The sequence below is a fragment of the Mus pahari genome, chromosome 5 (assembly GCF_900095145.1).
Source record: "Mus pahari chromosome 5, PAHARI_EIJ_v1.1, whole genome shotgun sequence".
In the NCBI taxonomy this organism is placed as follows: Eukaryota; Metazoa; Chordata; class Mammalia; order Rodentia; family Muridae; genus Mus; species Mus pahari.
The window spans coordinates 116,400,447-116,414,918 of NC_034594.1; the positions used below are offsets into that span (position 1 = coordinate 116,400,447).

General features: G+C 35.5%; 1 pseudogene; it reads right to left on the bottom strand.

Moving 5' to 3' along the window:
* Nucleotides 1–7,196: 7,196 nt before the first annotated feature.
* LOC110322016 lies at nt 7,197–11,579 on the bottom strand (annotated as a pseudogene).
* Between the last annotated feature and the right edge of the window lie 2,893 nt (nt 11,580–14,472).

Here is a 14,472-nt window from a genome sequence, read left to right on the forward strand (position 1 = left end):
TACCAGCATTCTCTGCTTTGAAAAGGTATCTTTGTTCACCTAGACTTTCCTCTTAGTCACTGTGTAAGAACTACTCTCAGTATTTTCCTGAGCGTTCACTGATTTTAGTTTTAAAACAGAGACACATGATCAACAAAGTTAAGCTCTGAATTGTATTTATTAATCTAAAGCATCTTTCTTTTGTACCAGAAATATTAAAAACTAATTACAATGCAAGCGTTGTTACTCAAAGTGTACAAAATAAATTTAAATTATATAAATTTAGCCAATTAAGAAATATATATCACAATATGAACAGAATATGTGAAGTGTTCATAAATTATCCTGGAAATATGACTAAGACCTGATTTATTGCAAAACAATTAAAATATCCTTAAAACTACTGCATAATGTAATAAATATTTTATAATTATAAGGATGAATTCTTGAACTGACTTAAAATAAACAAAACTTTGTTCATGACATAATGTTTCAATAGTCTACTAGAAAGTTGAATGTTTTCAACTTTTACCATAATTTAGACAAATTACATACTTCACAGCTCCTTCCCACTTCACACTATCTTCATGAAATTATATTTTTCTTAAGATTGTTATAAACATGAGTACTATATTTATGAAAATAATGCTGTTTAAATAGACTACATCCTATATATATATATATATATATATATATATATATATATATAAAGAATGTCAATTGTCTCTGAAACATTTATTCTGTAGTATGCAGTTTTCATTTTGTCGGTTTATCAATTAAATGCAAATTATAAAGAATTCAAACACATAGTTTGAGTACAAAATTTCAAGCAGTTATTAATTAGAAAATATCCACTCTTGTAGAGTTCCTATCCCCTTCAGGACCCACAGTCCTTCCTAATATTCTTCCGTAAGGATACCCAAGCTCCATCCACTGTTTGGCTGTGGTTGTCTGTATCTGTTAAAGTCAGCTACTGGGTGGGAACTCTCTGAGGACTGGCATGCTAGTCTCCTGTCTGGAAGCATAGCAGAGTATCATTAATAGTTTTAGTGATTGGTGATTGATTGCCTGTGGGATGTGTCTCAAGTTGGGCCAGTTATTGGTAGGCTATTCCTTCAGTCTGTACTCCATTTCCTATCCCTTCAATTCTTTTAGACAGGAAATATTTTGAGTCAAAAGTTTTCTGAGTGGGTTGGTGTTCCTATCCTTCCACTGGGGTTCCTGACTTGCTAAAGGAGGTAGCCTCTTCAGGTTCCATATCTCCAATGCTGTGAGTCACAACTGAGGATACCCCCATTGATTCTTGGGTGCCTCCCTTATCCCAGGCCTCTGTATTGTCTTGGAAATGCCTCCCACCTCACCAACCCTGTCAATTGCAGATCTCCATTCACTCTCAAGACCATCTGGCCATTCTCCTGTCAATCTTCTCACCTGATCTGAATCCCTCATCTACTCTCAGACCCAGTTCCCTCCCTCCATTTGCCTCATTACTCTTGTATTCCCTGTTCTAAGTGTGATTCTAGCATCCTGCCTTGGGACCACCTTCTTTTTTTTTTTTTTTTTTTTTTTGGGGTGTATCATGGTTATCCTGTACTTTAGACAGGGTTTCTCTGTGTAGCAGACCAGGCTGGCCTCGAATTCAGAAATCCACCTGCCTCTGCCTCCCAAGTGCTAGGATTAAAGGTGTGTGCCACCACGCCCGGCTCTGGGCCCACCTTCTTATTTTATTATTTATTTATTTATTTATTGGACAGGGTTTCTCTGTATAGCCCTGGCTGTCCTGCTGGAACTCACTCTGTAGACCAGACTGGCCTCAAACTGAAATTCACCTGCCTCTGCCTCCCAAGTGCTGGGATTAAAGGTGTGTGCCACCACTGCCCGGCTTGGGCCCTCCTTCTCAATTAGCTTTATTTGGGTCTATGTAGTGTAGCATGAATATTACATTTTATGACTAATATACACTAAAAAGTGCATGCATACATGTCCTTTGGGGTCTGGGTTAGTTCATTCAGGATGATATTCTCAAGTTCCATCTATTTGTCAGCAAAATTCATGATTCTTGTTTTTAACAGCTGGATACTATTCCATTGTGTAGATGTTTCACATTTACTTTATCCAATTTCAGGTTAGGGACATCTAGTTTGTTTCCAGGTTCTGGGTATTAGGAATTAAGCTGCTATGAATATAGTTGTGCAAGTGCCTTTGTGGGATGGTGGAGTATCTTCTGGGTGTGTGCTCAGGAATGGAATAGCCAAGTCTTTAGATATGACTATCCCCACTTTTCTGAGAAACCACCAAATTAACTTGGTAAATTTTTCATGTGTACTATACACTTAATACTTTTTTGACATTTGGCTATCAATCAGTTCTAGAATTCCAATTTCTTGTTAGTGGCATTTGTTGTTAACAAATAACGTCAAGTTAGTGTTTTTAACATGTTTTGTTTTCATAATAAATATTCTTTATCTAAATTGTTTTTATTCATATATTTGATGCATTAGCAAAATTTGGCACTTTTAAGAGGCAGGAAGTGAAAAATATTACATGGAGAAATACAACAGGGAGAACATAGATCCAGTTAACTTCAAGGTATTATACTGCTCATTGATACTGTAATAAGATATAATAGAAATAATGAAAGTCACCATTGAAGATTATCAGTATCCTTAATCAGGTTAGTGCAAATTATTTAGTCTCTTACCTCAGGTGCTTTGTGACTTCAATTAATTGACAGAAAATGACATTGTAAAATAGCGTAAAAAGTGGGTCATGGCTAAAATCAGTTTCTTTGGAATCACAGGAATGAGGTTAATAAATTGAGGCCTAATTGAAAAATGTGAACACGTGGGTGATATGCCTGTCTTTTGTTCATCTACAATTGAACACGTAGCATCTGAATAGTGGAATAAATAAAATAGATAAAATTATGTTGTGATTTGTAAAATTATATTTTCAACTACTTTAATTTTTGTCGATACAAATGCTAATCTTCCTAGATTTCAATATGATGTGATGGGAGTAACTAAGTCCTTAGCACATTTTTACAAATGTGAAAGAAGAAAATAAACATAACTTTATATTTGACAAGTATATGCAAAGCTAATGTAACTGATCAGAAAAACACTCTGCTCTGGATTTAGGAACATTATGTACCACCTCAGGGAGGGTAACTATAAGCACAAATTACCATTGGGAATATGGCTTGCATAATTGTAATTCCATGAGGGGGGATCTATACCTTGAAACTATCCTTGTCTCCTGTACTTTATTTATTTAAAACTTTTAAAATTAGAAAATAATATTTAAAACATCAAATACTTCAGGATACTCGGATGCTGACAGCTGACAATAGTTCTCAGGCAAGAAAGTTTGCTTTCAAAGATACAAGGAAAAGCATGTATCTAAGTAATAGTACCATGAACTAGAAGTGACAAGTTATCCTTGTACTGAAACAACCCAAAGTGAGTAAAAGTAGAGGGTGTTCGTACATGTATAGGGAAGACAGAGAAATAAGAGACATTTTATTTAGTGAAAAAACTAAAATGCTTAGGATGTATTACACTTGACATTTCTAAATATCACATAAAATGTATAGACTGTTAGCATTATCTTTTAGGAGATGTAATTTTGTCATACAGTTGTCATATATACTTCCTTGAAACGAAATCAATACGGCGTCTTTGTATGCCTGCAGCTGTCAGTGACCAGCCTTGGATGTCAGTGATCAGAAGCTGATCATTTTGCTTCTTATCAAGATGGGTTCTCTGATGCACTTGAGGTTTGCTGATCAAAGCCTGATTGACCAGTAAACCCAGGGTATGCCCTTGTATGAACCTTCCCAACACAGAGATTACCAGTGAAGTCAAAGCCAAACCAAATTGCAGCAAAGAGATGGATAACCAATCCATTCCCAAACTACAGAGCTATAGACAGTTTTTATCTGCTGGGAGAGGAAGAGGTGGTTATTGGTACTGAAGGGTTTTTTTTTAATGGCACAGTGTTGAAGAGAGTGAAAGTGGGATGAATTCTGGAAGAGTTGGGATAACAGGAATATGATCAGAACATATTGTATGAAGCTGGGAAATAAGACTGGTGGCACACTCCTTTATTACCATCAGTACAGGACAGAAACAGGTGGCTCTCTGAGAGTTTGAGGCCACCCTGATCTGCAAACTGTGTTTCAGGATACCCAGTACTATACAGAAAAACCCTGTCTCAAAAACCAAAACCAAAGCAAAAAGAAAAAAAAAAGAAAGAATGAATGAAAGAAAGAAAGAAAGAAAGAAAGAAAGAAAGAAAGAAAGAAAGAAATTAAAGTAGAGGAATACATCAAAAATGCCTCTGTGAGACAGACAGTGGTGACGCACGCCTTTAATCCCAGCACTCAAGAGGCAGAGGCAGGCAGATTTCTGAGTTCGAGGCCAGCCTGTTCTACAAAGTGAGTTCCAGGACAGCCAAGGCTATACAGAGGAAACTCTGTCTTGAAAAACCAAAAAAAAAAAAAAAAAAAAAAAAAAAAAAGCCTCTGTGAAACCAGTATTATCTGATAACAAAAGCAGATTGATAGAATTCTAAGTACATAAACATTTCCACAATGAACATAGGAAAATTCTAAATGAAACATTTATAAACCAGAATTCAGCATGCTGAAAAGTCTCAAAATTCGATCAAAATGATTTTATTCAAATGATTATTATTCAACATATTCAATAACTGATTATTTAACATATTCAAGATTAATTAATATATCATGACATATAAACACAGTTTCAAGGAATTATATCACAAGGTCATATCCATAATTCATAAAAGTCATTCGGCAATAGTCCATATTCCTTTATCACAAAGTCTTTGGGAAATTTACTTTTGTATAATAAAACCTGTACATGACAGACTTAAAGTCAATCATATACTAAACAAAGGAAAACTGAAACTATTTTTCAAAAAAAAAAAAAAAAACCCAAACACCCCAAGGGTGTACATACTTCTATTTTTACTCAACATGAAATAGAAAACAGAAATTAATTGAATTAAAAGAAATATGACAAGTTATTCCTATCAGTAGATATGTTCCATGCATAAAAGACTCATATGACTACCATAGACAACTGTAATATATGATAAATATTTCCATCAAAGAAACAGAATATAAAATCAACATATAAAGATGAGTAGCTTTTCTATTTACAATACTGTACATACCCAGAAAGCAAGCAGGCAAACATTCCAATACATTATAGGATGATAGGATAGAGTACTAAGGAATCTAACTATCCAGTGAAGGGAAACAATTGTACAATAAATATTAAAATGCTATGGAGTCCTTTGGGTCCTTAGAAATACATCTATCCCAGTCTTGGAGACAGACACCAAGTACTCTATATCCAAAGAAGTGCTTGATATATCCTGCTTATTGCCGCTCTTGTCACACTAATTAGGAAACACAAACAACCTAAATTCTCTTCAAATGAAGAATAGATAACGAAAAAGTGGCAAATACCCTCTATGAAGTATTTTCAACTGTAAGGAAAAATGAACTCATGAAATCTACAGGTAAATGAATGGAACTAGGAGAGATCGCATTGTGTGAGTGAGGTAAGCAAGATACAGGAGACAAAGGTCACAACTGCTCTCATCTATGATTCTTACCTCAGATTCTTCAGTTGTGAATATATATCCTGGTGGAACTGTAAGAAATAGACAGGTAAAAGGGTACCTTGCTCCGGAAGAGAGCAATAAAGAGGGAAATAGCAGGGTTTGTGGGGCAATGGGCTATTCGCAGACAGCCTGGTTTCCTGTAGAGGCTAGATCTTGAACCCGGACCCGGTAGTGATAATTCACTTCCATGGGATGGGAGGCTTCTTTCATGTCTCCCTGACCCTGTGGGGGTTGTGGGAGTTACTATCCCCACAACCCCCCACAGGAGAGGCGTGGCTATTAGTCATTTAGGAACAGCACCAAGCCCCACCACCACCACATGCAAATAAGGCTTCCCCCCAAACTCTCAGTCCAAGCCAATGAGAGGGGCTTGCTGTCAGACCCTAAATCACTGGCAGTACTGTATATAGAGAGGGCCATGCAGGGAATTAAAGGTATGTGAGAACCATTCCTTTGTCTGAGCCCTTTGTTCCAAGAGCTGTAACACTTGGGAAGAGACCTTCTCTCCTGCAGAGCTGTCCAGCTGCCCAGCCCGAGCCCCTCCACATTCCTCACTGGATTGTTGGCTTTTTGCTGCAGACCAAGCCTAACTGACTAAGTTCAGAAAGGCTCGGACCTGGATGGCATGCCAAAGGCTTTGTCTCCCTGCCTGCACTCACTTTTCTCCCGCTGGAGGCTGGAGCCTTCCCACCTGGCCTGAGTAGAGAGATCTCCGTGGAAAGCCTCTGGCACCCAGACCGGCAAGGGTACAATTTATTTTAATAGAGAAATGAGAAAGCAGAGTGCTTTAACTATGACGCAGGATAAAATAGAAATATAGGAGGCTAAACTTGCAGTAAGAATGTTTGAAAAGCACCGTAAGGAGATGTATTATTATATATTATCATATATCTACATATAACTACATGTAATGGAACACACATAGAGAGTTTAAATAAAATCTTCGCATCTGGGCTATCGGTATACAAGCAACTTCCATTTGAGCTGTCAGTGCTGTTCAAGAGACTCACTAAGTATTAAAAGTTATTGCCCTTGTCATTTGTTGCCTCACAGAGGTTGAAGTTAAGTTCCTATTGCTAAAGACACCATATATTTTAGAAGCAGGACCTGTGCTAGATTTGACCTTTATGTCTCTTATTTGAGGACTAGCTTTCATGGTATGAGTAGGTGCTATGCAAGTTTCCATTAGTAGGAATCGACCATCAATCCTACCCAGATGTAATGTCTGTGTGCCATCACAGCAAAACAGCCTGGTAACACTAAGGGAGAAATGTTAGCATACATACCTGACTGGTAATTAATAGCTTTCTAATAAGTCTTAAGTCCTGTTCAACAAAAGGTAAATGATGCCCAGTAGTAGAAACTTAGCCAACTGCCTATGTCTTACAAAGTCATGAATCTTGAAGAAGAACCCACAACCACAATATTTTCCAGACCACATAATTCTTTTCTTCATCATTTTCATTTCCAGTGACCCACCTTTATCTTTAATTGAATACCTAGTACAGTAGATAATTATTTTTTATTAATGTGCACAGCAAATTACTGAAATGGTAATTTCATGTCTTCTCCTTAAAGATGGTTCTTGTAAGTAGCAAGGATGCAGAGATGTCTCTATGCATCTCATGTTTACTTGAAAAAGCCATTTCCACAACAGTATGATACTGGGTTTTCTCACCTAGCTGAAGATTCTCAGGAACTATCTGAAATAGGTGGTTACTGTTAAAGTGATACAATAAATGTCTGGTGATGTTTGACTCTTGACATAAGGGATACTTATATCAACCATATCATCAAGGTGGAATGCCCAGAAGATCTTGTATCCACTTGAAAAGCTTCTATGTTATCACATGCAGATGTTTCATTCCTATCTGCTCCTTACTGAATCTTGAGAAATCTTAAAGTTTGGAATGACAGAAGAAACATCAAAGTCATCGTGCTACTTATTACAAGATTTGCGATCTCTCATGCAATAAAATTTAATCTTTTCTGAACCGCATCTGAAGCTATCAAAAAACTTCCTCATGATATTTTCAAGATCTTAAAGCCCATTCTGGACATGTTCTTTCTCTTCCAGTCATACTTACACAACAAAGGGGACAATGCATTCCACTTTCTCTCATTGCAGTCAGGAAACATTTTCCACAGAAAATGTGCTGACAGGCCATGGTCCACACAGGCATCTTGAGCACCTCCCGACAGATAGGGTAGTAGAATTAACTTCAGTGTAGTATATGGCCACTGAAAGCTCTTTTGACAAGGCAAGGGGTAGCAGGAGATGAGGCAGAGCCTGTAGAAGCTGAGTTGATGATGGTGGTTCTGAGTTCAATGCAGAGAGAGAGGGAGAGAGAGAGAGAGAGAGAGAGAGAGAGAGAGGAGAAGAAGGAAGAAGGAGGAGGAGGAGGAGGAGGAGGAGGAGGAGGAGGAAGAGGAGGAGGAGGGAGGGAGGGAGGGAGGGAGGGAGGGAGAGGTGGCCCTGAGAGAAAGGGAATCCTTGTTTACCATTCAAAATATTATCTCTTTTACTGAAAGATAACTTTTAATTTCACCCAGTATCAAAGAAACTAATATTGTAACAGAGAATCTGTTAATGGATAAATGTACAAAGAAAATGTGACACACATACACCACAAACATACAAACACACATTTATTGACATTTAAAAAAATAAAGTAATGGAATGAAGAAAAATGTATATAACTAAAAGAAATATAGTGTATGCAATAACCAAGATTCAAAAATGATAGGTATCATATGTCCTCTCTTACCTGCAGGTCCTAATTTCAAAGTTTAAAGTCTTGTCTTTTTTAAGTTGGAATGAGTGTCTGTAGAGTCTAGGAAGCAAGAAATGTTCAACAGTTCAAGAAGGAAGTCTTGGGAGAACCAAGCATATGTGAAGTAAAAGGATAGAATACTAATGAGGTGTGGTTTAAACAGGGATATGAAAGATAAAATGGTGAGGTAGAAGTTTGAGAGTAGGTTCAGCAAAAACTAAGAACATAAAGAAAATTATACAAAAATCTTCACAGTATATTTTTGGCAGTAATCTTCTGTGTAGTTTATACAATTGTACAAACACAATTTTAAAAAGAGTTTGAATGGAGATATCCTGTATAAATTCATAATATTGCTTCAACTGGACATACATTCTACAAAAAAAAGTCTCATGACAAATATGGGTTACTTTCCTATAAGTTATTAGCGAGAAAATAGACAGAGGTCACCAAAACAACCCAGATTATGCCAACACTCTGGGCTTCCTACCAGAACAAAGTAATAAAGCCATATTGCTGAAGACATCATAAATTTTGAGAACAAGATGGAAACATCAATGCAGTGAACTAGCAACTCCAACCCTAATGGTTTGCCTTCACAGGCTATGCAATGTGCTGGAAAAGAAAATTCAATAGGCTTTCAAAGTTAGTATCAAGCAAAACAAAAACAACAAAACAAACAAACAAACAAACAAACAACAACAACAACAACAAAAACCAAGTTTGAACTGTCAGGCAAGCTATGCCACTGGTGTTATAGTGGTTAAATTGTTTTGGTATTAAATAACTGTTTTGGTACTGGATTTGAAGGCTGATACTTTAAGTCTGCTCAAGAGAATTTGGCAGGTGAGCCCACAAGCTCTAGTGGAAAATGTACTAAAGCATCATCAAAATATAGTAATGGAAACATAAATCCCACAGCTTCATGCTTAGCACCTATGACACAAGATCAGATCCTCTGAGTTCAGTAGGGTTGGGCAGTCCCAATGATATGACTTTTACATTTTCAAATCATAAAACATCTTTCTCAGGTCAGTTCAATAGCCCAGGTATCTTTTCTCATGAGGTATTTTCTTTTCTTAGTCCCTATAGATTCCTGGACCCTTTACTTTGGCTTATGTTTTGCCCTCTGTCTTTCATGCATTATCTTCTTAGGAGGACCCTGAAAGAATTCAAACATACTACACATTACCCTGTCATGTAGGCTTTTCTCTGATATCTTGATAAAGGCCCCTATGAACCTAAAGTTCCTGTCTGGAAAACAAGCACAGTCTAGATGTTAAGGTCTGGTGCCAAATAGTGAAAGGACTAGGCACTGGTTAGCTGGTGTTTCATTGCTAGGCAGTTTAGAGTTAGACACAGTTACCAGTGTAATGGTTTGTGAGCATATAACCACTACCCTCTAGCCTTTGAATCACTTGCATCCTAAGATTCAGCTTAGTCATTTATAGATAACCATATAGTGTTGCAATGTTAAAGGCATAGTAGGAAGTTTTGTAGCCAAGGGGGAAGAGAGTGCTTCCTCCCATCTAAGACCAATACAGAAGTGGATGCTCACAGCCATCCATTGGATGGATCACAGGATCCCCCAATGAAGGAGCTAGAGAAAGTACCCAAGCAGCTGAAGGGGTTGACTGCCCCAAAGGAAGAACAACAATATGAACTAATCAGTATCCCCATAGCTCCCTGGGAATAAACCACCAATCAAAGAAAACACATGGTGGGACTCATGGCTCTAGCTGCATATGTAGCAGAGGGTGGACTAGTCAGTCATCAATGGGAGGAGAGGGCTTTGGTCCTTTGAAGGTTATATGCACCAGTATAGGGGGATGCCATGGCCAGGCAGCAGGAGTGGGTTGGTGAGCAGGGGGAGTAGAAGGGAATAGGGAAATTTTGGAGAGGAAACTAGGAAAGGGAATAACATTTGAAATGTAAATAAAGAAAATATCTAATAAAAATGTCATGCATATTCTTGTGTATCATTTTTTAATGTAACTTCTGTTAATTAAAGGAATCTGTACTTGGGAGAAAACTCAAACCTCATTTTATCTATCCAATATTGTGGACTTCTGACTTTTACCAGAATTTGTCACAAAACTAGCTTTATGATATTGTAGAGTTTCTCTAAACTTGAATCTCCAATTTTTCTTCAAGTTCTCCTTATAAACCAATTTTAAAGACCTAAGATCATGATAGTATGGTGTTATTTATACCAATGTCGCTACATTTTGGTGTTACTGGTGTATTTTCTGTATTAATAACTCTTGTGTGGCTGTGAAAATAACATAATAGCAACTTAAGGTAAGAAGTTATATAAATATATGCATATATAATTAAATATACATATATACATATATATATATGTGTGTGTGTGTGTGTGTGTGTGTGTGTGTGTGTGTGTTTGAGTGTGTGTGAGTGTGCGTTTGTGTGAAAATGAGGGGGGTGATGTGTACATTGTATACCTACCCATGCATGCCAGATGTATTGATAATTGTAGATCTGAAATTAAAAATATTTTTTGGCTTTCCAATATGAGTTAGTTTTGGGAACTAAATTTATATCTGTTACAAGAACAATATGTACCTTAACTGCTGAGTAATTTTTCTATCTCCAATATTAATATATTTTGAGTCATGCTCATAAAAGGACTTAGAAATTCACAGCACAGAAAAAGTAGAAGACTACCTTAGTACATTGCAGTGAAAGCATGTGGTTGAAGCTTTTTACATCGTTAGAGTCCAGGAAAAGGATTCAAGAACAGAAGAATAGTATAATTTTAAAGTGCCAATTCCTACTACTGTAATTCTAACATGACACATTCCTGAAAAGTCTTATAGTCTTCTAAAATTGTGCCACCATTTGGGGAACTAGTATTGTAAATTTAATCCTGTGGGAGACATTTCAGATTCAAATTATAATACAATACAACTGACCAAAATTATCAATAAATTGTAACTTATAAAAAGATGAGATATAAACAGCCAAGAAATATATGAAGAAGTCTATTATGACTATTCATAAGAAAAACAAAAATCATAAATTGTTAATTCCTATTTATCTAGTTGGTCACTGTGGTCTTACTATATCTAATGAGATAATCAATTGGTTTTGGTATTTCAATCACTTTACATGGTAGTTTAATTTATTGATTACCGTATGTTGAGCCATGCCTGTACCTCTGGGATGTAGCAAACATGATAGAGTAATATATACTTTTTTGTGCTTTTAATGTATTTTGGGATTATTTAATTGAGAATTTTTGTGTCCGTGTTCATCTAGGATTTTGGTACATGCTCTTTTAGAGGAAATGGATCTTTGTATTTAATTTCAGAAAATACTGGCTTCAAAAAAGAATACAGAAATTTCCTTCAAATTCTATTTTGTATTATATTTTGAGGAGTATTGTTGTTCTCCTTTGGAAGTGATTTAATTCTCAAATGCATGCATTTGGTCTTGTTTTATATTTTTTAGATAGGAGACTTCTAATTACTGCCACTATCACATAGGATTGTACGGCTTTGTAAATATTTTTATTTCATTATGATTTATATTTTCTGTGACTGGTGAGGCAGTCTTATACACTTCTGAACATTACAGGCTATTGCCTATGCTTTTCTTTATCCTTCAGAATGCAGAACATGACAATAAGACATTATTGTCTAACACACTGTGTGTTTACTAGTGTAACATGGAAAATTATCTGAAAACTTTATACTATAAACTAACTTGCATAAAGCAGAAAGTCTTATGCATTGCAATAGAGGAGAAAAATCATCAGGAGATATGCCCACTGATCAATAGTGACATGAACATCGTGAGAACAACCAACTGCTTTTTGATTGGAGTTAAATCTAATGTCATTGGTATAAACACATACTTGATAACATTGTAGGACCAAGAATCTGTTTATAGCCTAATAATAGACATTGTGGAAAACATTCTACTCTTATTTGGCTAAATGAAAAAAGTTTTATGACTCCTAATGATTTACTTTCATACAAATAGATTAATGCCTCTTGTGCAAATCAACTCACAGCAGTTATGACAGCATGCAGAAGATGTATGCAAATTCAAGAAGACCAAATCAGACTATGAATTTGGGAGTAGGATATGAATTCCTACCCTTAGTCAAGGTCTTAGTAGCAGTTGGTAGCAGCTGGGAAAGGGAAAGTTAATTCTTTTAAATATGTAACAGTAGATTGGTTGACCATACTCCAGAAAAAAAGCCACATATCCAAGAATATATGGGCAGACCAAATAGGAATCAATAAAAATAACACAAAGTTGTGAGGGTAAGAAAGAGTAGTGTATCGCAAATACAATTGACAAGGGTGTGAAAGTGTCCCAAGTATATTGTAAAACTATTCTCTATTAATAATAATTTTATATAATAAAAAGAAAATAAAAAATTCAAAAATGATATTGGATTTTATAAAATAAAAAATACTGAAAAGATGCAGAATGGGGAAGGATTTACACATTGTTGATCAACATGTAAGTAGTATAGCTACTTTGGAAATGTGATAATATAATGAAGATACAATAAATAATTTAAACAGAACCTTGCCATCCACTGCGATAGAGACAGTAATCAGAAATCTTCTACCTAAAAAAAAGACTAAGACCAAGTTCACTTATTGGAGAATTAAATCACATATTACAAAAAAACAACAACATGAAGATCCTTCAGAAAATTAATAGCATACAAATAATATCTATTCCACCTTATTTACTCATTCATACATATCCAAAAAGAGGATGTCAGAAAACCTATGACTGATAACTCTATACTCATATTTACTGTAGCACTATTTTCAGTATGTTAGATAAAGAATTAATCTTGTCAACATGTACAACAAAGTAGAAAATACAAATGTTAAATGGATAAAGAAAATTATATAAAAATAAATATATAACAAAATATGTAAAACATATATATGTACATACATGTATATATAATACTGTATAAATATCTTCACCTTATATATAGATATAGGTATAGGGGTAAAAGTAGAGATAAAATTGTGCTGATAAATAGTATGTACGTGAAGGAAAATTGATAGGACTATAGCATACTATGTGAAGAAAAATAAGAGCAAAAAATAAAGACAAGTATTGAATATCCTAACTGAAACAGAAATTCAGGGGACAAATGATCTGAAGGTTAAGGAGATTTTAGTAGGAAGGGGTTTAGGGTCAGAAAGTTAGGGGAAACGAAAGCGTTAGAAAGGGTGAACATATATATATGTATTGTGCTATCTATTTGTGGATGAAAATAATAGATCTAATTCATTTGTACAGTTAGTCCATGTACATAAAGAAAGAAGGGATATAAACAAGAATTAAGTCAGTTTTAAAAGTTCAAGCTATCATACTTGGATCTGTCTTCCACATTAATGGTGATTTAAGACACAAATCTGAATCCTCTCTGTAAGTCCACCCTCAATATGTTTTTGTCTTTCTAATTGCATCTACTTGTGTCCTCTTAGACCATCATCTCTCAGAGGCAACAATCTCTCCGCCTATTCTTTCCTGAAGAGCAAATAATGGGAAAGAAGGTACTTCAGCGGAAGGTGAGGGGGAGGAGACCTGGAAGGGGTGGAGACAGAATGGTCGGGGTGCATTCCATGAAATTAAAAAGATGAGTGATAGTTTTATAAATCTTCTTCTCTGTAAGCTTAGTGGGAGTCCTAGTTCAAGTTAACCTCTTCCACTTACATTGACCTGTTTTTTTTTTTTTTAAATTTTACTATGATAAACTAAATTCTTAGTGGGATTAGTGGGAGTCCTAGTTCAAGTTAACGTCTTCCACTTATATTGACCTTTTTTTTTTTTAAATTTTACTATGATAAATTAAATTCTGAGAAGTATAGTAATTAAGTTTCAGAATAGAGGTGAGGGGAGAAAACACCCTTGGAAGAAAGTTAATACATTAAATACAGATTTGGGTGTGATAAATATTACATATACTTACTTACATGAAAACAATCTATATTAATATCTCATATATATATATATATATATATATATATATATATATATGTGTGTGTGTGTGTGTGTG